Source organism: Rhinoderma darwinii, chromosome 13 (genome assembly GCF_050947455.1).
Source record: "Rhinoderma darwinii isolate aRhiDar2 chromosome 13, aRhiDar2.hap1, whole genome shotgun sequence".
NCBI classification, from domain to species: Eukaryota; Metazoa; Chordata; class Amphibia; order Anura; family Rhinodermatidae; genus Rhinoderma; species Rhinoderma darwinii.
The window spans coordinates 15,754,134-15,781,969 of record NC_134699.1 but is presented as its reverse complement, the minus strand read 5'-3'; the positions used below and the strand labels follow the sequence as shown (position 1 = coordinate 15,781,969).

General features: G+C 45.4%; 1 protein-coding gene across 3 annotated transcripts in view; it reads left to right on the top strand.

The window, feature by feature from the left end:
- The window catches only part of WNT3 (Wnt family member 3), a 203,792-nt gene that overhangs the window by 86,463 nt on the left and 89,493 nt on the right, over window positions 1-27,836 (top strand). For all 3 annotated transcript variants that reach the window (XM_075846541.1, XM_075846542.1, XM_075846544.1), the window contains one exon: window positions 12,297-12,378. The gene's annotated coding sequence lies outside the window, so the exon portion shown is untranslated. The remainder of the gene's footprint in view (window positions 1-12,296; window positions 12,379-27,836) is intronic.

The following is a 27,836-nucleotide window of genomic DNA, read 5'->3' as shown; positions in this document are numbered from 1 at the left end:
GCTGTGTATGTAATTAGGTCTGGAAGTAGCATTAAACGGAGGAGATTTTATTAACTGTTTACATCCCACATCTTTCGTTTGTTCTATATTTCCTTCTCTTATTAACCACCTCTTCTCTCTTCTTTTCCTGACCTCTCCGTAGCATCCCCATCTTTCCGATACCCCCCCCCTCCCCATTATCGGTTGTATTAAAATGTTAAAATCAATGTCTTTTACCAAAAATTGCATAAAAGCAAATATCAATGAATGGTAAAGCCGGCGTGGTCAAGGGGTCAGGAGTGTCACTAACCGGGCACGTGGCAGGCAGATGGCCAAGGATTATGCAAGGGTATCAAGAAGTCAGTTCTGTCTCCAGTAAGGCGAAGGGATGTCTGGTCCGTCAGCACGTAAGAGTCTTCTTATACAAGACTTTCACATTTATCAAAAATCCAGATTGTACGAGAACAACCGTCAGTCTTTGCTGGCTTCTAAAATTTATCTTCATTGGGACATGCCTATGTCAGCAGTACAGTTGTTATTAGGTATATTGTACCCTAGTAATATCTTATATATCGTATATCTTTTTTTCTTATTATGCCCCCATTTACCATATTGTGCCGGTTTCCCTGTTTATGACTATATCACTATATTGCATTGTATAGTGCCTATTACATATACACATTACAAGTACATTTGCACAACATTTTATAGGAGTAGCCGCACTATTTATATCTCCTATTGAAGCTACATATAAGGGGGTCCCAAAAGTTCCCATACAAGAAAATAGTTCTATAAAGGGCACTTTATCATTGTTGGTGCCCTGGTACAGATTTGGCATTTAGGCCCAAGAGCTTCTGTCTGAGGGCTATGCCTGAGAAGCACATTTTGACAAAACGTATGCAGTGGTCCCTCAACATACAATATTAATTGGTTCCTGGACGACCATTGTATGTTGAAACCATAACCCTATGGAAAACTGGTAACTGGTTCTGAAGCCCCCAAAATGCCCACCTGAACCGACAAAAAAAGGTGGATTGAAGGCAAATAAGCACAAAAATACAAATAAAGCATGTGTTATAGTAAGAGGAACCACTGGAAACTGGTTAATCATTGTCAAAAATCGTTTTATTGGTGATACAGTACATATGATGCAATTTAGGTGTACAAGAAAGGTAAAAATCTCAATAGATGGGCACATAGGCCCCAGCGCCTTAAGAACATAGCCTTAAAAAACATAGCCATCACAACAATCAAACTAAGAAACATTGGGGGTGTGTGAAGCAGTTTGGTATCTTAACAATTAGGGGTTTAGGGTATTATGCGCTGATTGGCTGTAAGAAACCACACCTGCAAGCGCTGATTGGCTGAAAAGTAACATCAAATCAGCAGTCCTGCCTGTACTGTACAAGGCACAAGCTGGATGTTCCAGCTAATTGCATGCACTTCTGCTCGATCATGGCGCTGCTTTCTCTGACCAACGCCAAGGCATCGTAACCTGCAACTGCATTTAACTTACGATGGATGACCTCTTAAAGACCATCAGATGTTGAATCCATCGCAAGTTGAGGCAATCGTAAGTCACGGGACCACTGTATTACCGGTGTCGGACCGGGTGACTTGAGCTCACCAGATGAAAATATCCTGCGGGTCTACTCTTCCATACAGAAAGTGTAAGTTCCCTTAAAATTGTATAGTAAAATCTTCCTTTATAGACCCAATGGCAAGTGTCTGGTGTAATGGTGGGGGGGTAGGGAAACGGACAAGTGAGCCCTAATCTACCCGCCACTCTGTCCCTGCCTACTTGCAACGACCCGCCCTAGGCGACGGGGTACAACTGGGCGGCGGTCCCTGCGCTCAGTAAGTGCATGACAAACACGACAAACAAACAAGGGAATACAAGCAAGGGAAATGGGCAGTTGCTCGCGGAAACACCGTGAGCAACAGAGTAGTGAACGAGCCGAGTAAAGCCAGGAGAGTGCGAGGTACAAAGCGAAAAGCAGAAGAGTAGTCGGTAAGCCGGGGTCTGTATGGAGCAGGATGAAAAGTAGCAGGAGCTGTAGCTGGGCCAGGAAACCTCAAGGAAAGAATTCACAAGCACAGATGGACAGGAAGAGCAGGCTTAAATAGACCGAGGGCGGGAGCTAGCTGAGTCTGGCCAGGTTGCGATAGGCTCTCCCACTCCTAAGCCTGCCAGCCTGAGTGGAGGAAGCTGGTGTCTGTCTCAGGGATGTACACTCAGGTGTTGACTGATTAATTCTGGGAATTAACCCCGAAGCAGTGCCTGGCAGATCCTTTACAGTACCCCCCCTTTTATGAGGGGCCACCGGACCCTTTCTAAGTGGACCTGGCTTACTGGGGAAACGCAGGTGGAACCTCCACAATAAATGGCTCCCTTTGGTTGGGCTGAACCAGCACGGGGGCCGAGATAAAGCACTTCTTGAGGGTCTCAAAAGCCTGGACGGCCTCAGGGGGCCAATGGAGGACATCAGCACCCTTGCGAGTGAGGTCCGTAAGAGGCTTAGCGACGACCGAGAAGTTAGCAATAAATCTCCTGTAATAGTTAGCGAACCCCAAAAAACACTGTAGCGCTTTCAGGGAGGCAGGTTGGACCCATTCAGCCACAGCCTGAACCTTGGCAGGGTCCATGCGGAATTCATGAGGAGTGAGGATTTGACCTAAAAATGGTATCTCCTGTACCCCAAATACACATTTTTCGATTTTGGCAAACAGTTTGTTTTCTCGAAGGACCTGGAGCACTTTCCTGACATGCTCTATGTGGGAGGACCAGTCCCTGGAAAACACCAATATGTCATCAAGGTACACTACAAGAAATATCCCCAGGTAATTTCTCAAAATCTCATTTATGAAGTTCTGGAAGACCGCAGGGGCATTGCACAACCCAAAGGGCATGACGAGGTATTCGAAATGGCCTTCGGGCGTGTTAAACGCAGTTTTCCACTCATCCCCCTCTTTGATGCGAATAAGGTTATACGCCCCCCGTAGATCCAATTTAGAGAACCATTGGGCCCCCTGAACCTGATTAAAGAGATCAGGAATCAAAGGAAGGGGATACTGGTTCCTTACCGTGACCTTATTCAGGCCACGGTAGTCAATGCATGGCCTAAGACCCCCATCCTTCTTCCCTACGAAGAAGAAGCCAGCACCTACCGGAGAAGAAGAGGGACGAATGTAACCCTTGGCCAGGGATTCCTGGATATACTCCCTCATGGCTTCACGTTCGGGACAAGAAAGGTTAAATATCCTACCCTTAGGAAGCTTAGCTCCTGGTACCAATTCGATAGCGCAATCGTATTCTCTATGAGGCGGTAATACTTCGGAGGCCTCTTTAGAGAAAACATCAGCGAAGTCCTGAACAAACTCGGGTAGCGTATTCACCTCCTTAGGGGGAGAAATAGAATTAACAGAAAAACATGACGTACAACATTCATTACCCCATTTGGTTAGCTCCCCAGTATTCCAGTCAAACGTAGGATTATGCAACTGCAACCAGGGAAGACCTAGAACCAAATCGTACGATAATCCCTGCATCAATAGTACAGAGCATTGCTCCAAATGCATGGAGCCAACAAGGAGTTCAAAAACAGGGGTATGCTGTGTAAAATAACCATTAGCAAGAGGAGTGGAGTCGATACCCACTACCGGAACAGGTTTAGGCAAATCAATCAGAGGCATAGCGAGAGACATAGCAAATTCCACAGACATGATATTAGTAGAGGACCCTGAATCCACGAAGGCACTGCCGGTAGCAGACCTACCACCAAAAGAGACCTGAAAGGGAAGCAATATCTTAGTACGTTTCATATTTACGGGAAATACCTGTGCGCCCAAGTGACCTCCCCGATGATCACTTGGACGCGGGAGCTCTCTGACAGCATTCTTACGCTTGGGACAGTTGTTTACTTGATGCTTGACATCCCCACAGTAGAAGCAGAGACCATTCTTCCTGCGGAATTCTCTACGTTGTTGAGGGGACACGGAGGCCCCGAGTTGCATAGGTATTTCTGAGTCTTTAGGGGAGAAACGAAGCAACGGGACTTCGGGAGGCATCATGGGGGAGTCGGAGGAAAAAACACATAAACGTTCACGTTGTCGTTCCCTGAGACGTCGGTCAAGTCGTACCACTAAAGCCATATCCTGGTCTAAGGAGTCAGAAGAGGGATAACTAACTAGCAGGTCTTTCAGGGCATTCGACAGACCCAACCTAAACTGGCACCTTAAGGCAGGGTCATTCCACCGAGAAGCTACGCACCACTTCCTAAAGTCAGAGCAATACTCCTCAACAGGTCTCTTACCCTGACGTAAGGTCACCAGCTGACTCTCGGCAAAGGCAGTTCTGTCAGTCTCGTCATAAATAAGTCCGAGGGCAGAAAAGAAACAATCAACGGAGGAAAGTTCAGGGGCGCCAGGAGCCAAGGAGAAGGCCCACTCTTGGGGCCCTTCCTGGAGCCGGGACATAATTATACCCACCCGCTGGCTCTCAGAACCTGAGGAGTGAGGCTTTAAGCGAAAGTAAAGCCTACAACTCTCCCGAAAGGAGAGAAAAGCCCTCCGGTCACCTGAGAACCGGTCGGGCAACTTGAGGTGGGGTTCAAGGGGTGCGGTGAGGGGAACTACCAAGGTAGCATCAGGCTGGTTGACCCTCTGAGCCAGGGCCTGGACCTGTAGGGAGAGACCCTGCATTTGCTGAGCCAGGGTTTCACGGGGTTCCATAATGGTGTCAGGGACCAGGGTAGACTAGGTATAGGGCTTGTGAATTTGTAATGGTGGGGGGGGGTAGGGAAACGGACAAGTGAGCCCTAATCTACCCGCCACTCTGTCCCTGCCTACTTGCAACGACCCGCCCTAGGCGACGGGGTACAACTGGGCGGCGGTCCCTGCGCTCAGTAAGTGCATGACAAACACGACAAACAAACAAGGGAATACAAGCAAGGGAAATGGGCAGTTGCTCGCGGAAACACCGTGAGCAACAGAGTAGTGAACGAGCCGAGTAAAGCCAGGAGAGTGCGAGGTACAAAGCGAAAAGCAGAAGAGTAGTCGGTAAGCCGGGGTCTGTATGGAGCAGGATGAAAAGTAGCAGGAGCTGTAGCTGGGCCAGGAAACCTCAAGGAAAGAATTCACAAGCACAGATGGACAGGAAGAGCAGGCTTAAATAGACCGAGGGCGGGAGCTAGCTGAGTCTGGCCAGGTTGCGATAGGCTCTCCCACTCCTAAGCCTGCCAGCCTGAGTGGAGGAAGCTGGTGTCTGTCTCAGGGATGTACACTCAGGTGTTGACTGATTAATTCTGGGAATTAACCCCGAAGCAGTGCCTGGCAGATCCTTTACATCTGGCCTCAAAGTCAACTTCACACAAATCTCAAACTTCTTCACAGCTTTCCACTGTTTTTATCCAGGTGTCTACACTCTCTAGTACCGCTCTCTATGGCCCTTGCCATCCAGGCCTATGCTACCTAGTAGATTCTGTCCCAGCCCTCAGGGGCTATCTTTCCCAGAACACCACCGTCCACTCCCCTACAATACACACCCGACAGGCACTACTTTTTATTGGTCAACAGACCCAACCAGGGTCTCTTTTTACTAACACCTACAATCACTCCAGGATCCAAGTAGCCAACTCTCCAGGGGCCTACACTCAATGGAAACCCACTAGTATCTACTACAGTAACTCCCCAGTAGCCCAGCCTTTCTCAGGGCTACAAATACTAGGCAACAATTAATGCCTCCAGGGCATCCTGACACACTGTGGTTTCCTTTCAGACCCAACTATTCAGAAACTCCTCTCCCCTACTAGTCCCACTACAGACTTCCTTCGGGTTTGAGCACGATCCCGCTCTTTCCTTCCATATCCCCACTTCTGAGCCCCCAGTAGACTTTCTCAGAGCTAAGACAAATACTCTGTCATCTGCATCGCATCAGCAATGGCCCTCATGTACTCACTCTGTACTAGACTGCTTGTAGTCTGAGAGCTCCTCGTCTGCCCGTGCCTCCTGCCTCCCACGCGTTTTACACCATGGCAATCTCAGGCTTGGGTCATCTCCAGCATTTACCTCATTGTCTGCAGCCTTTCTGCACAGTCCATAGAGAGAAGGGGGCACTTAGTTTACACTCCTTACATATTGGACCTTTTGGAGCTCTGTCATCTTAGAGTCCTGGTCCCACCAGAGGATCCCCTGGTGATCTAGTGGGCCGGTATAAACTTGTATATTACATACTTTGGAGTACTTTTAGTGCTTAGTTAAATTGATTCAAGATTTTTAGTACCCCTGGCATTGGATACTGAGACAGCGCTGAGGCACAGTGTCTGCAGTAACTGCATGCCTTAAATACTCCACCTTGCCATGGCTGATTTTGGGTGGACTCACACATGGCATCATTTTATGCCACTGACTTGAGCGGCAGCAAATCTGCATGTTTGACCTGGACTTCTGCAGATTTAAAACTTTGCAATTCAAAGGGAGAAATCCACAGCAATTCCGCGGCAAATCCGCATTAAAATCATTGACTGCGGTCAAATCCACAGTGTAAAATTACGCCATGTGTGAATCCACCCTACACATATATTTGCAGTTGGCACATCATGCACTGGTCGCATAATTTTTGTGCAGCACAACAGGTGAAGACAGGTGTCTTGTTCGTGCCATAATCCACTCGCAGAGCAAGTGAAGATCTAGGAAATCCCTTTACACTAAAATCATTGCTTTACTCCTTGAAGACATACCTGCATTAATTTCCTTTAAAAAAATCTGTGTATAATGACTGTTATCTCAGCCCCCATAGAGTTCTCTGTTCATCCTCATGGCTTTTTATAGTAAGAAATAGCGATTGCAGTTTGTGTCACTTCTCACCTGTTACTATAGCAACTCCCTGCACGGCCGTTCAATCCTAGGGTGTCTTTTGGGATCTACCCCCTCCTTCCGTCTTTAGTTACCCTTAATTAGTCCAAATTATCAGCGACGAGGCGGCTCCTTTCAAGTGGTTAGGGTCTCTGCACACCCACCAGAAACACAGAACCTCTAAAAAAATAATAAATTATTACAGTTACTATAAGTAGATTATTCTAATTATGACTATTAAAGGAGAACTCCACCAGAAAGCCAAAAACTTTTAAGTGGCATCTCCAGTGGTCTTTCATTACCTGGGGACACCATTGCTCATATAACCCTATTGGAGGATCTTAGGATATTATAGAGTTCAGTTATGAGAAACGGCAACCTCTGTGCCTGGAAAAGTCCTACAATGTAATTTTGTGCCAGTGATTTTGAGATGGATTGAGAACCATTATTAGGCTTTGCACTCTGGGTGGAGTTCTCCTTTAATTCTTGGCACCTGCTGAAGCAGGACATTATACCCTCCAACTTTCCGAAATCAGACATATATCAGACCAAAGCAGATTTTGCCTCTGTTTAAGTAATCCCATAAGAACGACAGCCGCAGTTCTCCTATAAGAGAGTATCCCCATTGTGCCAGCCATAGTGCTGGCACTGCCAGCCTAAGCAATCCCATAGGCTCCGTATAACTCTCAGCTTGTATGGAGCCATAATATATTCCTTAGATTAGTGGAGGTCCGACATTAAGATCCCCAACTATGTCAGCACAATGAAAGGGCTGCGGTGCCCCTTCGTTGAATACGTAGTCACATCGGCTTGACTGTATGGGAGGCTGTGCCTGGTGCTGCAGCTCATCTCATTCAAGTGAATGGGGTGAGCTGCAGTACCAGGCACAGCTGCTCATAGGAACGCGCCTCTGTGCCCATATAAGGGCAAGGGAGACGCGACGCTTCTTCATTGTGCTGATCGACAGGGTCGCGGAGGTCAGACCCGCACGATCAATAGTGGTGGCATAGCCTAAGGAAAATATAACCCCATGTAGTAGGGATTATGAATCCCCGTGAGGGGAAATGATTGTGGGAATTTTGGACGGTCCAGCAGGACTAAATCATGGGAGCTCTGAACTGAAGAAACACATAATACAACATATTGCAGATCTATCCCAAATACTATCTTCAAAAGTGTTTGGAAACTTTATAAATCAGGTAAGATGTCCGGGAGTGGTGGGAAGGTTGTAGGGTGTAAGATCAATGTATTTTCATAGATAGTAGACTATGCTATAAACCTATGGCGTATGTGAAATGATTGTTTTGTAGTATTATACATCATCATTTGGGCAGTTCAGATGAAGATCAGAATTGATCCGATCAAACCTTCACTGTCATACGTCTTCCTTACACTGGACTCCATGTAATTGCATATTGATTATTAGCGCTAATCATTTATACAATAAGCCTTGATGTGTATGTCTGACCATGATCTTACAGACAAGGATATAATAATACCAGACCAGGCAGCAGCAGTAATAGGGACCCATCAATAGGACCAAAACATGCATCTCTATCGGACCCTTCATTTCAGCTATTTATGCCCCTAAGGGAACATATACATATAGTTCTTGAGTTGGTTGCAAATATGGGGCTCTTGGTAGAAATGTCAGTATAGCTATGGGGTTACCAATCCTGATGCCAGCACAAATAACATAATAATATACTGTACTATGTGCCAGCAGTCCTTGTATGATAACCCTGTGTTGCGCTAATTGTAGGGGTCTAACTCGTCCATGGAAATCAATGGGCATCCCTTGGGCACCTGTGGTCTTCCAGAGCCAACGGCCCAGCTGAACAGTTCTCGGTTTTTGGGTCCATGCCATGTGGACACTCCCTATATAGTGATATGAAGTCCCTATAGACTACGTGCCGTTGTATGATGTATCCATGAATAGGATCATGACTTGTATGGCCAGCATAAGGAACAGGATCCAATGGTTTCACCCATGTATTCCATACCCCTAAAAAAAATGGCATGCCCTTTCCGACAAGCTGATGGGCATATTATGGGGGAGTCGGGGAAAATAGCTGTTGGCAAAATAATTGCTATCTTAAGTCTATGGCGATATTGATAGGTCATCTCATCGCTATCAGGGAATTCGTGACTCATTGAGATACATGTTTTGCTTGTATACTGGTTGGTAAAGATTTTTACCATGTGAAATACTAGCTTTAAATAACCTGACGTATCTACAATGAGTATCTCGCGTCAAGGAATAGTTATACTATAAATGGATGTTTATGTAAAGTTCTTCAGCCCCAAACTCTTACAAGATTTATTTCTATATCTCCGATAAGAGGTTCTTCCTTGCAGAAAATGTAATTTAATAATGTTTGCTGAAACAGCAAATTAAAATATTGTAACATAAAAAAGTAATAATACTCCTAAAAAAAACCCAGCTAAAGCAAACCACGCAGGCGAACAATTTATAGGTGCAGAGAGATGATCGCCGTTCTGGTGTAATGTATATAAATGGCTGGTATTACATGTGATCTTACGTTAATGTTTCTTCACGAGATTAGATGTTTGAAGATCAATTCATTCCAACACGGTATTTATTATCTCTCAAACACTGCCCTCTTCTGGTCCGAGCAGAACTTGCATCGCAAACCTAAAAATTTGCATCTGGGGGTTTTAGTTTGTACCTGTTAAACTAAAACAATTGCAATTCGATCGCCTAATTGGCATGGGCCAACTGGCATAGGCCCATTGGCATGGCCAATTAGCATGGGCTGATTGGCATTGCCAATTGGCATAGTCGGAAGGGGGTGCAGAGGTTGCGGTTGTGTGTTATTCGGGGGGCCATGTTACAGACTTTGCATTGGGGCCCAGTAGCGTTAGGCTACGCCTCTACCATTTGACGCCGTAATTTGCAGTCATTTTAAACCGCCACCCAACACTGGGATTTGGGGCACCGTTCACAGGGGTGGGGAACCTTTTTTTTGCCATGGGACATTTGAATATTTATAACCTCATTCGCGGGCCATACAAAATTATCAACTTAAAAATTAGCAAACTATATATGGTCAAACATTTAAATAACTCCCCCCTAATGTGATGTCTGGAACTGCTTCTCTTTGGTGAGGCGTGTGATTTTCTCCGGTATTGATGATGTGACTGCTGCGTCCGTCAGTCTGGAGTGCAGAGTTTTCAAGAGAACTCGCAGCAGTAAGTTGTTCCGACTTATTTAAAGGGGTTTTCCCATCAGGGACATTTATGACATATCCACAGGATATGTCAAAAATGTCAGATAGATGCGGGTCCCAGATCTATCTCTAGAACGGGGCCCCCTAAATCCGTTCTACCACTTTGTGGTTTCTACATTTTAGGTCAGGAGCAGGAGGAGGGCAGATGGAGCCAAGTACGGTCATCCACTACTAGTGAATGAGGATGCGGCGGTCTGAGCGAGGAGGTCAGTGCGTGCCGGCCCGGGAGTGGATCAGTCAAGTGACTCCGGTCAGGTGACCGGACTGGTCTACTCTCGGGCTGGCACGCACTGACCTCACTCAGACCACCACCATACTTGGCTCAGTCCGCCCTCCTCCTGCTCCTAGTGAGTAGGGCGGACGGAGCAAAGTAGAGAATGACGCAGTGGCAGCGCGGACTGAGTGAGGTCGGGCCAGACCAAATGATCTCTTGGGCCGGACATTCCCCACCACTGGTTTAGCAGGAGCAATAGCACCCATTGAGACATTTCCTATAGGGCACCTAGTAGATGTTATTATTTTATGGAGTATTTAGTAACGCAGGTTACTAGTTATTAGAGAAATACCGGTACAGCGATTGATTACCAAATAGGCTCTTACAGAACAGCATGATAACACTGCCTGGCAGAGGTCACCACTCCGACTACAGACAGTTGATTTTACGGTAGTCTGAAGCTTGTTAGCTGACCGCAGGATAACAGTCTGTAGTCCGTATAATATGGGATTGGCTATATAAGCAATTCTCTGATACCCGGTAAAGTCTGTAGCTGCGTGGTGGAGTTACATTTTATATGCGGGTCCTGAACATCGAGTCCTTGTATTATACTGCTCGTATCTGTGGGTGCACATTGTACAGAGAAGACGTTTTTATCTGTTTCATTTGCTGCTGCTAATTATAGGAGTCTCATGTTATCAGATGGGAGAAGACACATTCTGTAGGATGCAATGAGAATACAGTATATGTGGTAGGACGTGTAAATAGAGGTGATCACAGAGAGCAATGACACGCAATTAAACCCTCTGAGGGCATGAAACCAGCATTAAAAACACTGAGACATTCACCAAAACCTCAATTTTACGGTGAAACGGACACACCAGGCATATTATGAGCCCACATTTTATTGGCGCTGTCCTTGTAAATATAGAACTTAATTTTCATATTACTAATACTTTGGAGAATCTCCTATTAAAGCAGATCTATGGGATCCCCCGTTCTTTACCGTACTGGTGGTTTCATTTATGGTCATTTCTAAGCGTTCCACCCTTGCTGTAGTGCATTGTGAATTCCTAGTTAGTTTGTGCTTTTAAACAGGAGCCAACTTGAACAGGCAGTGCTGTAGTGTAAAGTATGGGGTAGAGACAGATGAGCAACCTCGGCCTTTGTTAAGACGGTAGGTGAATTTCAGATTTTCCTCAGTCTTCCAATAAGATGAAGTAACTAAACTTTAGATCACATCTCTTAGTATATCTGAAACGCAACCAAATGCTGAAAAAAAATAAACAGCGGATTTTCAGGTAAGGTCAGTCATTGACTTATATGTTAGCCACCTATAGGTGGCACTAGGGAGTCAGTTTTTATCCCTCTGGAGGAGATCTATTTAGTACATAAGCATTGATTAAAGGTAGTGACTTCTCTAAGTTATAAGGCTTCAGTGCCTCCGCATCACTGTGGAACCACTAACTGTGGAACCACTAACTGTGGCTTGCAATGTTATGGGGGCAGTGAATGGTAAATAACAATATTATAGGGGCACCAAATGTGCATTGCAATGTCATTTGAGCTTTAAATGTAAATGTTATGGGGGCACTTAATGTAAATCTCAATATTATGGAGGCACTGAATATGAATTTCAGTTTTATTTGGTATATGGCAATGTTATGAGGACACTGAATGGGTGGCAAGTGTACGCATGGGTGCCTGAGCCCCCTTGCTTTACACATGCAGGTGGGCAAATCTGAACGAAATCATTAGCACTGAACATCTGAACTCGTCGTCTTACTTTGACTGTGAGGAGCTTCGCTGGGCTTCATGTTTGCGGTTGCTGTAATGGTTGGTGCATCGTGATCTGTCAGTTGCTAAGGCAATGGAATTGTGTAAGAATTGTAGATTGGTCAGATCCGAGTGTTGCTTAATATGGTAATAGTCCCGTGTGACATCTTTTAATATTGCCTGTAGCAGAGAAGGTGTATAATAATAACATGTTTTATCTACAGCCCCCAGAACTGATGTCCTTCGCTTTTTATAGAAACAAATACACGGTCGGCCAATGTATATATTGCATAGAAGAGTATATAGGTAAGTGACATTGCCCATAAAGTCATGTATAGTATAAGCAAAAGTATTGCATGCCGTTATACAGGCTCTGATGAATCTCGTACATACAGAGTCTGATGGAGCATTTCACAAGATTCCTACAAAATCCAGCAAAGAAAAAACTCTGTATGGGTTTGGGGGCATATAGAGGTACAGGAGAGGCAACGTGGACCCCTATGGCAGCCCTTGTAAGGTTCCGTACAAAACGGACTCGTAATACAGCCGGGTGCATGAAACTCACATTTCATTGTATGTATGCAGCCCATTTGCTGTGGAAGCTCAAAATTTACATAGATGAAAAATATTGACAATTGCGCTTTACATTTGAATCATTAAAGCACCCCCATTTCAAGTACTATTGGTTAGACTCTGAACAATGACCCCCCATCTATCAGGAAAATGGGATCCCCGATCCCTGTTACGACAGGTGAGGTGACCAGGCAAAGAATAAATGGAGAGGTGGTCACTCAATGTACACAGTTCCCTCAATCCAAATATCTTAGAATCAGGGGAACAGCCTAGCAAGCTCTTGGATATGCCATAAGGAAAATCCCTAATGGCATAACCTCTAATGGCATATGGCGCTGACGGTGGTCAGCAGTTTTCGGCAGTGCCATAGACTTTCAATGGAGCGGCAAGGCGTATGCTCGACTGCCGCTGCATTCAACTCCTCCTGGCAAGTGGTCTTGCGGCACCCCATGTTCTTTTGTCGGACCCCCACCAATCTAGCAGTTATCACATATGCAGTGGACAGGTGAATAATTCGTTATAACCGGAATACCCCTATAACTGGAGGAACGGTTCCTGGCACTAGGACACCCCCACTAAAAGCACCACTGCTCCTTATTTGTGTTGCTACATTTAGAAAATCCCCATAATCTGTAAATTGACAAGGGGTGCACAAACTTTTGCATCGGCCTTTATATAAATTTGGCGCATTTCCGTGTGACTTTTTCCGCACTCTTCTGGTCGCGCAGTTTACTTGGCCTCCATTCTATTACAGGTAGGAGACTCCTTGCTATTCCATTACGTTCCCATCCCACACACTCCCGTCTCTATTCGTGTACTACATAGTGTGTGAATACTTGATATGCAGCTATTCGACATACACCATTTTTTGAAGGACGTTTATAAATAACGTCTTTTCGGATTCCTTACATTATGTTACCGAGCAGTGTACACAGCAGGGGGCCCATATTCCACCTACTGGTTATATCACATAGTAGTGGATACAGGGACCCCACGCACCTCTCCAGCGGGCGTTGTGGTCTGATTCCTCCTAATTAACTGTCAGTGTGTTTTCTATAGACGGAGGAGATGAGCGGCGTTATTGATCAGTACAGACCCCTGGCTGGTAGCCTGCAGGGGGCTGGGGGTGACAGCCGGCATTTCTCAATTCTTTGGTCTATCACGTTGTGTAATGTACTTTAATGTGCGCTGAGAACGCTGACAGGATGTATTATGGGTATGGTACTAGTGCTTTGTCGTCTGCATGCATGGTTGTGTTACTGGCTTTATATGTGGCAGATGTAGTATGTGCAGTTCTGCTTACGCCCACCTATACAACATTACATACGAGACATCCAAGTAAATCTAAGCTACTGGTGAGACCCATTTCATGATTGCAAAATTATATTCTACCAGAACGAACCAATTGCGATATTATTTGTGTATTTAAGGGGCAATTCTAGGAGGCCCCAGAGACTTCAGCACTGCCCTAAGGCCGTGTTCCCACGGGTCGGATACGCTGTGTAAAACTATGCAGCGTATCCGACCTGGAATTCGTAGTACATTCCATACGAAAAACCGCACAACGTTGTGCTGTCGTTTTTCGTACAGAATTTTCGTTGCAGAAAGCAGCAGTGGAAGAAAACAAAAGTTCATACTTACCCCGGCCATTGTCACGGTGATGCGTCCCTCCTTTGCCATCCAGTCCGGCCTCCCTAGATTACACTGCAGCCCCCGTGACCACTGCAGCCCCTGTGACCACTGCAGCCTGTGATTAGTCCGCAGCGGCCATATGGCATGAAACGCCATCCCAGGAGGCCGGACTGGAGGAAGAAGCAGGAAGTTCTGGGTAAGTATAATTTTTTTTCTGAGTTGCGATTTTTGCTGCGGAATCGGTGCAATTACGCCACAAAAGTCGCAACACTTGGCTATTTGTTGTGGGTTTTTGCATCCCCATTAAATTCAATAGGGAAAACGAGCAACAGAAAAGCGACAAAAACGCAGCGGAAATTGATATGCTGTGGATTTAAATTCCGCACCACAGGTCAATTCATTAACGTTTACGCTGTGCTTTTTCTCCACAATCTGGGCATCAGATTTACAAAATCTCAACCACTTTGCTGCTACTGTAAATTCTGCGCACAGAATTCTGTTGCGGAAATTCCGCAACATTTACTCAACGTGGGAACCCAGCATAAAAATAAGGGTGCCGTCACACGTGGCAGATTTTGTTGCTGAAATTTCTGCAATTGAAAATCACTTTCGATCATCCGAATGGGGTTGTTTTTGGCAGCAAGCACACGTGTGATCTCGCTCTAACTGGGAGTTAACCTTTAGCAATGTTCATCCAGAGCTTTCTGTTCCATGAATATAATGCGAGAGCTGATTGAACACTACAATGATCAGATGTTTGCTGATTCACTAAACGGTTTACGATTTGTCGGCCATGAGGATTCATTAGGCAAATCCATTCCATGTTTGACGTTATAGTGGCGATTTTAAAAGAATAATAGGTAAATAATATAATTTCTTCCACTGTATTCTATGGCCGCCACATCATAAAAAATTATTTTTTTTTGTAAACATCTATCAGAATTGCAAGATGACAATGGGGTGATTTTCCATAATGAAATTACTCCAATTGTAGCAAAATGTATGGCTAATGACTGTTCCAATAATGAAGGGGGCATTTGATTGGGTAAATAAATCTTTGTGATTGAGATATCCGTGGCAATGCTGTATGCAATATGGCTTTACTAAGGGTCCTTTTACACCGGCACGTTTTGGCTGTAACAACGAGCGATGATCAACGAGGCAGCTCGTTGGTTGGTGCCCGTTTTGCTCCGTTCTCAAGCACTCGTTACTCTGATCGCTCGTCCCCATACATTTCTATCATGTCGGCAGCACATGTCCGTGTGTACAGAGGAAGATGTGCTGCCGACAACAATAGTATTTTCTGCTGAAGAAATGATACGAACAGCCGATGAACGAGTCAGACATGGCAATGAAAGGTCATTTGCCCGATAATTTGCCCGATAATTGGCCCGTTTAAAGGGCCGTAATACCATTACCTGCAAGGAGTTCATTGTAAAATAAGAGACGCTGTAGATGGAAAAATAGAAGGGAGCAGGGACTATGCATTTCTATGAAGCCTAGGTGACTGTGACACACAGCTCCAGACATCTGAAGGGGACTGATGTAGCAATTTCCTAGACCCAGTGAAGTATAACCATGAGAAAAAATACACAGAACACAGTGATAGAAAAATAATGGATCTCAGTACAGCTATATTTAGATTTTTGACCTTTGATATCTGTCACGATCTGTGGGTGTGTGGACCCACTGGGCCGTAGCGGGATAGCAGCTGGCCAAACTACAATGTACCAAGTAAATATATATAGTCCAAGCACAAGGGTAAACTACAGTGTACCAAGTATATATATATATATATATATATATATATAGTCCAAGCACAAGGGTACCTGAAATAGTCCAGACAGTAGCAACGGCTAGGCACACATGGGATCTTGACGGCAGGTGATGCAGACGAGACAGATGACACCAGACATGGTGTAACACAGCAGATGTGGCCAATGGCAAAACTCGACTCCAACACTATAGCGGCACAGGAACAAATACAACACGGGATACAGGTAGCAGGGCATGGGAATAGGATAACACTAAGGGACCATTTGGAAGACTAACAGAGGAATACGAACAACGCTCAGGCAAGGAGTGAAAGGACAGAGCCCTTCTTATAGTCCAGGGTGATCATGGGCTAATTACTACTGGACACAGCAAAGAGGAGGAGATGGGGACCAGTGCTCTCAAGTCCTTGGCTGCGGCCGTCGAGGGGTGAGTAATCCCGACGGTCTGTGGCCGTGGGTGTAACAATATCTAGTCATTGATTAATTTGATTTATTTATCCCACAGTAAGAATAAAACTTGGGAATGAGTTTATACTATAAGAAACTGGTCACTTACCTGCGGCTAGCCAGCTGTTAAGAAACTAGAACTCACAGCATGCTGGGAGTAGTAGTTTCACAACAGCTGGAGAGCCGTAGGTTGGAGACCCCTGCTATAAGAAAATGACTATGGAGTTCACTGTTACTGTCAGGTGGTGGATGTATATAAACCTAAGGCATCTTTCTTTTTATGTATGTGTAGATGTCTATATATGTAAGGTTTGGAGTGGAGTCTGAATGTATTCCATTCTTCAGGTGGTGACAGGTCCTGTCAGCTTTGTTGGGCAATTTCTGTATTGTATTGATCTCTCCTGTGACATAGGATCTCATACTCTGGATAATTAGCCAATTACAGCTTGTTGCGCTATATCTGCTTTATTTGTATTCCATGTCTTCCCATCATTATTTTGTCCGCTGTAATTTTAAGCTTTTTCATGTATCTCGTAATTTTGCTTCCGATCACATACTTCATGATCAAGACCCATTGCCCAATACCTCCCACAGCTCCACTATTCACAAGACATGGCCTAACTGATTATATCCTCTACAAAGTACACCCCAGGGATATAAATATTAACCCTCTGTACACCAGGTATTTAGTAACATTTCTTAATGCATCTTAGTTTACATCTATCTATCTATCTATCTATCTATCTATCTATCTATCTATCTATCTATCTATCTATCTATCTATCTATCTATCTATCTATCTATCTATCTATCTATCCACACTAAGGTATTCCTTGAGAAAGGCCCATGTTTTGGGCTGAAACGTCACATTAAAAAATGGCTGGAGTGCTGCCTAATTTATTGATGCATTTGTGAATGGGTTGGAAGTCTGGGCCCTGACCTGAGGCTTGCACTCACATATCTGCCTATATAGTGTTGCTCTTTTTTAAAATTGTATCTCATATCTATCTATCTATCTATCTATCTATCTATCTATCTATCTATCTATCTATCTATCTATCTATCTATCTATCTATCCAGGGCCGGCGTCCGCACCCGTCACGGCATCACTGTCCATATATGGACAGTGATGTCAGGAGGAGAGAAGGAGTCCCAGGCAGAGCGCTAGCGGCTCTGCTCTGGGACTCCGTCTCTGGGGAAGCCCCTGACATCACTGTCCATATATGGACAGTGATGTCAGGAGGAGAGAAGGAGTCCCAGGCAGAGCGCTAGCGGCTCTGCTCTGGGACACCGTCTCTGGGGAAGCCACTGACATCACTGTCCATATATGGACAGTGATGTCAGGGGGACAGAAGGAGTTTGAGGCAGAGCGCTAGACGCGGCTTTGCTCCGGGACTCCATCTCCGGGGAAGCGCCTGACATCACTGTCCATGTATGGATAGTTTTGTCAGGAGCAGAGCAGTGTCCCAGGCAGAGTGCTAGTAGCGCTCTGCCCAGGACTTTGGCTCTGGGGTTGCCCCTGACATCACTAGCCGTATATGGACAGTGATGTCAGGGGCTTCCCCAGAGCTGGAGTACCAGAGCAGAGCCTTTACTAGCGCTCTGCCCGGAACTTCAGCTCTGCTCCGGACATCACTATCCATATATGGACAGTGATTTCAGGAGCAGAGTAGAAGTTCCAGGCAGAGTGCTAGTAGTGCTCTGCCCGGGACTATGGCTTTGGGGTTGCCCGTGATAACACTGTCCATATATGGACAGTGACGTCAGGGGTGCAATGCTCTGTCTGGGGATTCCATTCCTAGAGGGTACCCTAAAGGCGCTACCTACAGGAAGGGTGGCTGTGTGGCACTACCTGGCAGGAGGGAGCTGTGTGGCACTACCTAAGAGGAGGGGGCTGTGTGGCACTACCTGGTAGGTGGGGGCTGTGTGGCACTACCTCAATGGCGTAACTACAGCCGTAGCATGAGGGGGCCCGTGTCGCCCGCCGGCACGGGCCCCCACCATGGCCGGAGGCTCCGCTAGCAGCTGCTACGGCTGCTACTGCGCGATGCCAATGAACACTACGGCAGAGCAGGGAGGTATCTCCCCGCTATGCCATTAAACAATAGACATGTATCCCCTATCCACAGGATAGGGGATACATGTGTGATCGCTTGCAGCGATAGGGAGAACGGGGGACTGAAAGTCCCCTGAAGTTCTCCATCACAAACCTCGGACTTCCGGGGTCTGTGTCGGCAGTTCCGTAGAAATGAATGGAGCGCCGGTCGCGCTTGTGCGCATGCGTGACCAGCGCTCCTTTCATTTTTATTGAGCTGCGCAGACGCCGGAAGTCAGAGGTTAGTCATGGAGAACTTCAGGGGACTTTCGGTCCCCCGTTCTCCTTATCGCTGCCAGTGATCGCACATGTATCCCCTATCCTGTGGATAGGGGATGCATGGCGTTACCTACAGGGGGGGACTCTGCATGGCGTTACCTACAGGGGGGGGACTCTGCATGGTGTTACCTACAGGGGGGGGACTCTGCATGACGTTACCTACAGGGGGGGGGGACTCTGCATGGCGTTACCTACAGGGGGGGGACTCTGCATGGCGTTACCTACAGGGGGGGGACTCTACAGGGGGGGGACTCTGTATTGCGTTACCTACACTGGGGGGGACTCTGTATGGCGTTACCTACAGGGGGGGGCACTGTATGGCGTTACCTACAGGGGGGGACTCTGTATGGCGTTACCTACAGGGGGGGACTCTGTATGGCGTTACCTACAGGGGGGACTCTGTATGGCGTTCTCTACAGGGGGGGACTCTGTATGGCGTTCTCTACAGGAGGGGGCTGTATGGCATTATCTACAGGGAGGGCTGTATGGCGTTATCTACAGGGGGGCTGTATGCCGTTATCTAAAGGGGGGGCTGTATGGTGTTATCTACAGGGGGGGCTGTATGGCGTGATCTACAGGGGGGGCTGTAAAAAAGGCACTATCTACAAGGGGGGGGGGTTGTGTGATACCCAGGGGAGGGAGGGCCCCAGTCAAAAGTTTGCTATGGGGCCCAGTCTTTCCTAGTTATGCCCCTGCACTACCTGGTAGGTGGGGGCTGTGTGGCACTACCTGGTAGGTGGGAACTGCGTGGCACTACCAGGGAGGGGGGCTGTGTACTACCTACAGAGGGCACTAAATTTATGGGGGTACAAACTGGAGGCCTAACTTCTATATGGGGGCATAAACAGGGCCTAACGTCTATATGGAGGCACAAAGTGACGTTTTCTGCCATTTTACTGCCGCCCTGAGTTCCACGGCAAAGGGGCCTACTAAGTCTGTGTCGCCAAAGGGCTCACATAAAACTGGAGCCGGCCCTGCTCATATCCATCCAAATAGTTAAGTTCATAACTTGAGAATTGTGGAATGTCATGGAGAAATTCTGCCCCCTGGTGGGATGCATGTAGAATAGAATAAACAATGTAGTCATTGCCTATGTTTCTATATACTTATATACAAAGATGCTACTGTATATGAATTATTACATTGTTAAGATGGTTTGATCCAGGATGAGACCAACTTTTTTCACATTTGTTGTAAAGTTAAATAACAAGTATTGATATAAGGGCTTCAGTTTGGTCACATCTAGGTCCTGGCTCCATCACTCAATCATGCCCAGTGCCACTCAGTATTCTAACATCTTCAGCATTGGCTCAGCAGTGAAGGGTAACACTAGAGAATGAATGTAGTGTAACTTATTAGGCGCTCAATAGTAGGCCAACTGCACATGGCCATATTACGTATCCGAGTTGTATGGATCCATAATACGGCGCCAGGCACAATATGGCGGCGCACAGAGTGACTACGGGTCCATGTGCTGGCCCTATGTTTATGAGCCCTAAGAAGTATATTAGATACTGATACTGTGTAACTGATAAGTGGAAAAAAACGCTCAGACATTGACCTGTGGTACGTTTTCACTGCTCTTTCGTTGCAGGTTTTCCCCATTGAATTCAATGGGGAGGAAAAACCCGCAACAAATAGCAGATGTTGCGATTTTTGCGGTAGAAAGGCTGCAATGCCCCTGCAAAAATCGCAACTCCAGAATAAAGAAAACTATACTACTATTAGAATTCTGTGCTTTTTCGTCCAGGCCGGCCTCCTGGGATGATGTTTCATCCCATGTGACCGCCGCAGCCAATTACAGGCTACAGTGGTGGCATGGGATGAGACGTCATCCCAGGAGGCCGGGCTGCAGGACGGCAGAGGGACGCGTCGCCATGGCTATGGGTAAGTATGAAACTTTTTTTTTTTTGTATGTGCAGTTTTCCACAAAGGACATTCTGGTTGAAAAACTGCACCGCAATTTGGTGCGGTTTTTCGGACAGAATTCCATGCGGCGACCATGGCGGATACGCTGTGTGTGAACATACCCTAACTATTCTCATTCTTGCTGCTCCCCCTTCGTGTAATGTTATGGCTGGAGGAGGCTGGGACAGGTGTATCCTGGCTATTGTTGATGTGTTGACCCAAGGTTCAGCTTGTCCTTGACTCCGGGCAGACACTGAAAGACGAGGAGAAATATCTGTGAATGCCACAGTCCCTGGAAACCTTCCATGTCACTGTGGACGCCGCCTATGCTAGGAGTGTAGTACAAGCGGCCAGCACACTGTCTTACTATCAATCTTTCCTCTGTCTATCATATTTGCCTGTTCGCTGTGTTTCCCTTCCGTCTCCTCTCCGTCAAGCTCATGATTTTTTTTCCATTCTGCAGCTGAGTGGAAACTGCATGCCGCCCAGCACAGTGATCTCCAGCTCATAGCATATTCACACGCTATCCCTACCATAGACACTCAGGAGAGGATCACGTATGTTCCGGGTTCTAATAATAATTACATCTTTATGTGCAACAACTTATAATAAAAGGTGCATGTTGTATAATTAACAAGAAGGTAAAAATAACTGGTTGCTAAGGAACATTGAGCATTTTTACGAAATAAGACATAGAGACAACTGTATCAATCTGTAAATAGATGCATGTAAAAATTGGTTCTTTTCAAATGTTAACCAATGTCTTATATTCCATATTATTACTCCATATAACCTCCCCTATATCTCCTCCTATTACTCCATATATCCTCCCCTATATCTCCTCCTATTACTCCATATAACCTCCCCTATATCTCCTCCTATTACTCCATATATCCTCTCCCTATATCTCCTCCTATTACTCCATATAACCTCTCCCTATATCTCCTCCTATTACTCCATATAACCTCTCCCTATATCTCCTCCTATTACTCCATATAACCTCTCCCTATATCTCCTCCTATTACTCCATATAACCTCTCCCTATATCTCCTCCTGTTACTCCATATAACCTCTCCCTATATCTCCTCCTATTACTCCATATAACCTCTCCTATATCTCCTCCTATTACTCCATATAACCTCTCCCTATATCGCCTCCTATTACTCCATATAACCTCTCCCTATATCTCCACCTATTACTCCATATAACCTCTCCCTATATCTCCTCCTATTACTCCATATAACCTCTCCCTATATCTCCTCCTATTACTCCATATAACCTCTCCTATATCTCCTCCTATCACTCCATATATCCTCTCCCTATATCTCCTCCTATTACTCCATATAACCTCTCCCTATATCTCCTCCTATTACTCCATATATCCTCTCCCTATATCTCCTCCTATTACTCCATATAACCCCTCCCTATATCTCCTCCTATTACTCCATATAACCTCTCCTATATCTCCTCCTATTACTCCATATAACCTCTCCCTATATCTCCTCCTATTACTCCATATAACCCCTCCCTATATCTCCTCCTATTACTCCATATAACCTCTCCCTATATCTCCTCCTATTACTCCATATAACCTCTCCCTATATCTCCTCCTGTTACTCCATATAACCTCTCCCTATATCTCCTCCTATTACTCCATATAACCTCTCCTATATCTCCTCCTATTACTCCATATAACCTCTCCCTATATCGCCTCCTATTACTCCATATAACCTCTCCCTATATCTCCTCCTATTACTCCATATAACCTCTCCCTATATCTCCTCCTATTACTCCATATAACCTCTCCCTATATCTCCTCCTATTACTCCATATAACCTCTCCTATATCTCCTCCTATCACTCCATATATCCTCTCCCTATATCTCCTCCTATTACTCCATATAACCTCTCCCTATATCTCCTCCTATTACTCCATATATCCTCTCCCTATATCTCCTCCTATTACTCCATATAACCCCTCCCTATATCTCCTCCTATTACTCCATATAACCTCTCCTATATCTCCTCCTATTACTCCATATAACCTCTCCCTATATCGCCTCCTATTACTCCATATAACCTCTCCCTATATCTCCTCCTATTACTCCATATAACCTCTCCTATATCTCCTCCTATTACTCCATATAACCTCTCCCTATATCTCCTCCTATTACTCCATATAAACTCTCCTATATCTCCTCCTATCACTCCATATATCCTCTCCCTATATCTCCTCCTATTACTCCATATAACCTCTCCCTATATCTCCTCCTAATACTCCATATAACATCTCCCTATATCTCCTCCTATTACTCCATATAACCTTTCCCTATATCTCCTCCTATTACTCCATATAACCTCTCCTATATCTCCTCCTATTACTCCATATAACCTCCCCTATATCTCCTCCTATTACTCCATATAACCTCCCCTATATCTCCTCCTATTACTCCATATAACCTCTCCCTATATCTCCTCCTATTACTCCATATAACCTCTCCCTATATCTCCTCCTATTACTCCATATAACCTCCCCTATATCTCCTCCTATTACTCCATATATCCTCTCCCTATATCTCCTCCTATTACTCCATATAACCTCTCCCTATATCTCCTCCTATTACTCCATATAACCTCTCCCTATATCTCCTATTAGTAACCTCTCCTATATCTCCTCCTATTACTCCATATAACCTCTCCCTATATCTCCTCCTATTACTCCATATAACTTCCCCCTATATCTCCTCCTATCACTCCATATAACCTCTCCTATATCTCCTCCTATTACTCCATATAACCTCTCCTATATCTCCTCCTATTACTCCATATATCCTCTCCTATATCTCCTCCTATTACTCCATATAACTTCTCCCTATATCTCCTCCTATTACTCCATATAACCTCCCCTATATCTCCTCCTATTACTCCATATATCCTCTCCCTATATCTCCTCCTATTACTCCATATAACCTCTCCCTATATCTCCTCCTATTACTCCATATAACCTCTCCCTATATCTCCTATTACTCCATGTAACCTCTCCTATATCTCCTCCTATTACTCCATATAACCTCTCCCTATGTCTCCTCCTATTACTCCATATAACCTTTACCTATATCTCCTCCTATTACTCCATATAACTTCCCCCTATATCTCCTCCTATCACTCCATATAACCTCTCCTATATCTCCTCCTATTACTCCATATAACCTCTCCTATATCTCCTCCTATTACTCCATATATCCTCTCCTATATCTCCTCCTATTACTCCATATAACCTCTCCTATATCTCCTCCTATTACTCCATATATCCTCTCCTATATCTCCTCCTATCACTCCATATAACTTCTCCCTATATCTCCTCCTATTACTCCATATAACCTCCCCTATATCTCCTCCTATTACTCCATATATCCTCTCCCTATATCTCCTCCTATTACTCCATATAACCTCTCCCTATATCTCCTCCTATTACTCCATATAACCTCTCCCTATATCTCCTCCTATTACTCCATATAACCTTTACCTATATCTCCTCCTATTACTCCATATAACCTCTCCCTATATCTCCTCCTATTACTCCATATAACCTCTCCCTATATCTCCTCCTATCACTCCATATAACCTCTCCCTATATCTCCTATTACTCCATGTAACCTCTCTTATATCTCCTCCTATTACTCCATATAACCTCTCCCCTATATCTCCTCCTATTACTCTATATAACCTCTCCCTATATCTCCTCCTATCACTCCATATAACCTCTCCCTATATCTCTTCTTATTACTCCATATAACCTCTCCTATATCGCCTCCTATTACTCCATATAACATCTCCCTATATCTCTCCTATTACTCTATATAACCTCCCCTATATCTCCTCCTATTACTCCATATAACCTCTCCCTATATCTCCTCCTATTACTCCATATAACCTCTCCTATATCTCCTCCTATTACTCCATATAACCTCTCCCTATCTCCTTCTATTACTCCATATAACCTCTCCCTATATCTCCTCCTATTACTCCATATAACCTCTCCTATATCTCCACATTACTCCATATAACCTCCCCTATATCTCCTCCTATTACTCCATATAACCTCCCCTATATCTCCTCCTATTACTCCATATGACCTCTCCTATATCTCCTATTACTCCATATAACCTCCCCTATATCTCCTATTACACTATAAACCTCTCCCTATATCTCCTCCTATTACTCCATATAACCTCCCCTATATCTCCTCCTATTACTCCATATAACCTCTCCCTATATCTCCTCCTATTACTCCATATAACCTGTCCTATATCTCTTCCTATTACTCCATATAATCTCTCCCTATATCTCCTCCTATTACTCCATATAACCTCTCCTTATATCTCCTCCTTTTACTCCATATAACCTCTCCCTATATCTCCTCCTATTACTCCATATAACCTCTCCCTATATCTCCTCCTATTACTCCATATAACCTCTCCTATATCTCCTCCTATTACTCAATATAACCTCTCCCTATATCTCCTCCTATTACTCCATATAACCTCCCCTATATCTCCTCCTATTACTCCATATAACCTCCCTTATATCCCCTCCTATTACTCCATATAACCTCTCCATATATCTCCTCCTATTACTCCATATAACCTCTCCCTATATCTCCTCCTATTACTCCATATAACCTCTCCTATATCTCCTCCTATTACTCCATATAACCTCTCCTATATCTCCTCCTATTACACTATATAATCTCTCCCTATATCTCCTCCTATTACTCCATATAACCTCTCCTATATCTCCTCCTATTACTCCATATAACCTCTCCCTATATCTCCTCCTATTACTCCATATAACCTCTCCTATATCTCCTCCTATTACACTATATAATCTCTCCCTATCTCTCCTCCTATTACTCCATATAACCTCTCCCTATATCTCCTCCTATTACTCCATATAACCTCTCCTATATCTCCTCCTATTACTCCATATATCCTCTCCTATATCTCCTCCTATTACTCCATATAACCTCTCCCTATATCTCCTCCTATTACTCCATATAACCTTTCCTATATCTCCTCCTATTACACTATATAATCTCTCCCTATATCTCCTCCTATTACTCCATATAACTTCTCCCTATATCTCCTCCTATTACTCCATATAACCTTCCCCTATATCTCCTCCTATTACACTATATAATCTCTCCCTATATCTCCTCCTATTACTCCATATAACTTCCCCCTATATCCCCTCCTATTACTCCATATAACCTCTCCCTATATCTCCTCCTATTACTCCATATAACCTCTCCTATATCTCCTCCTATTACTCCATATAACCTCTCCTATATCTCCTATTACTCCATATAACCTCTCCCTATATCTCCTCCTATTACTCCATATAACCTCTCCCTATATCTCCTCCTATTACTCCATATAACCTCTTCCTATATCTCCTCCTATTACTCCATATAACCTCTCCCTATATCTCCTCCTATTACTCCATATAACCCAGGGGTCTCAAGCACGCGGCCCACGGGCCGCATGCGGCCCCTGGGGCTGTCATCTGCGGCCCGCGGGACACAGAGCCGCTAGTATCGGCTCTGCTCCGAGACTCTGGAATTCCCTGACATCGCTGTTCATATGTGGACAGCGATGTCTGAGGCTTCCCCAGAGCCGGAGTCCCGAGCAGAGCGCTGGTGTCGGCTCTGCTCCAGGACTCTGTGGAATTCCCTGACATCGCTGCCCATATATGGACAGTGTGTCAGGGTCTTGCCCAGAGCGGAGCAGAGCGCTGGTGTCGGCTCTGCTCCTGGACTCTGTGGAATTCCCTGACATTGCTGTCCACATATGAACAGCGATGTCTGGGGCTTCCCCAGAGCGGAGCAGAGCGCTGGTGTCGGCTCTGCTCCGGGACTCTGTGGAATTCCCTGACATCGCTGCCCATATATGGACAGTGTGTCAGGGTCTTGCCCAGAGCGGAGTCCCGGGCAGAGCGCTATTATCGGCTCTGGGGAAGCCCCTGACATCATGTCAGGGCTTCCCCAGAGCATGAGTCCCAGTGATGTCAGGAGCACAGCTGGAGTCCCAGGAAGAGCCTACTAGCGCTCTGCCTGGGACTCCAGCTCTGGGTAAGCCCCTGACATCACTGGGGCAGCCTCTACAGAGGACACTGGGGCAGCCTCTACAGAGGACACTGGGGCAGCCTCTACAGAGGACACTGGGGCAGCCTCTACAGAGGACACTGGGGCAGCCTCTACAGAGGGCACTGGGGCAGCCTCTACAGAGGGCACTGGGGCAGCCTCTACAGAGGGCACTGGGGCAGCCTCTACAGAGGGCACTGGGGCAGCCTCTACAGAGGGCACTGTGGCGTTATCTACAGAGGGCACTGTGGCGTTATCTACAAGTGGGTGTGTGACAGTATCTGAAAAGGACACTGGCATTATCTAGGGGTGTGTGGCCTTATCTACAGAGGGCACTGTGGCCTTATCTACAGAGGGCGCTGTGGCCTTATCTACAGAGGGCGCTGTGGCCTTATCTACAGAGGGCGCTGTGGCCTTATCTACAGAGGGCGCTGTGGCCTTATCTAGGGGTGTGTTGCATTATCCACAGAGGGCACTGCGGCAGCATCCACAGAGGGCACTGCGGCACTATCTAAAAAGGGGCTGCCCAATCTTGACATGTGTGCTAACTGAGCCGCCAGACTGCATTTAGCGACACTTAAACTGGAAAGCTGGATTGTTGAAATAAGCACGTGGAGAAATATCTCAAATTTTAAACCTAGCGCTATTATTCTAGTAATATAGTGTTATAGTAGTTCAAATAACTAATTGATTAACAATAATTTTGTATTGCATTAAATCTGAAAGTAATGTGGCCCGTCAACTTCCCATTTTTTCTATATGCGGCCCACTTACCCGGCCGAGTTTGAGACCCCTGATGTAGACCTAACACGGTCCAGGGTCTCGCTTTACATAACCATGGGATGCTATGGGATAACTTTTAAGGAGTCATAGAATGTGTGACACGGAGGAGTTATAGGAGGACATCAAACCAA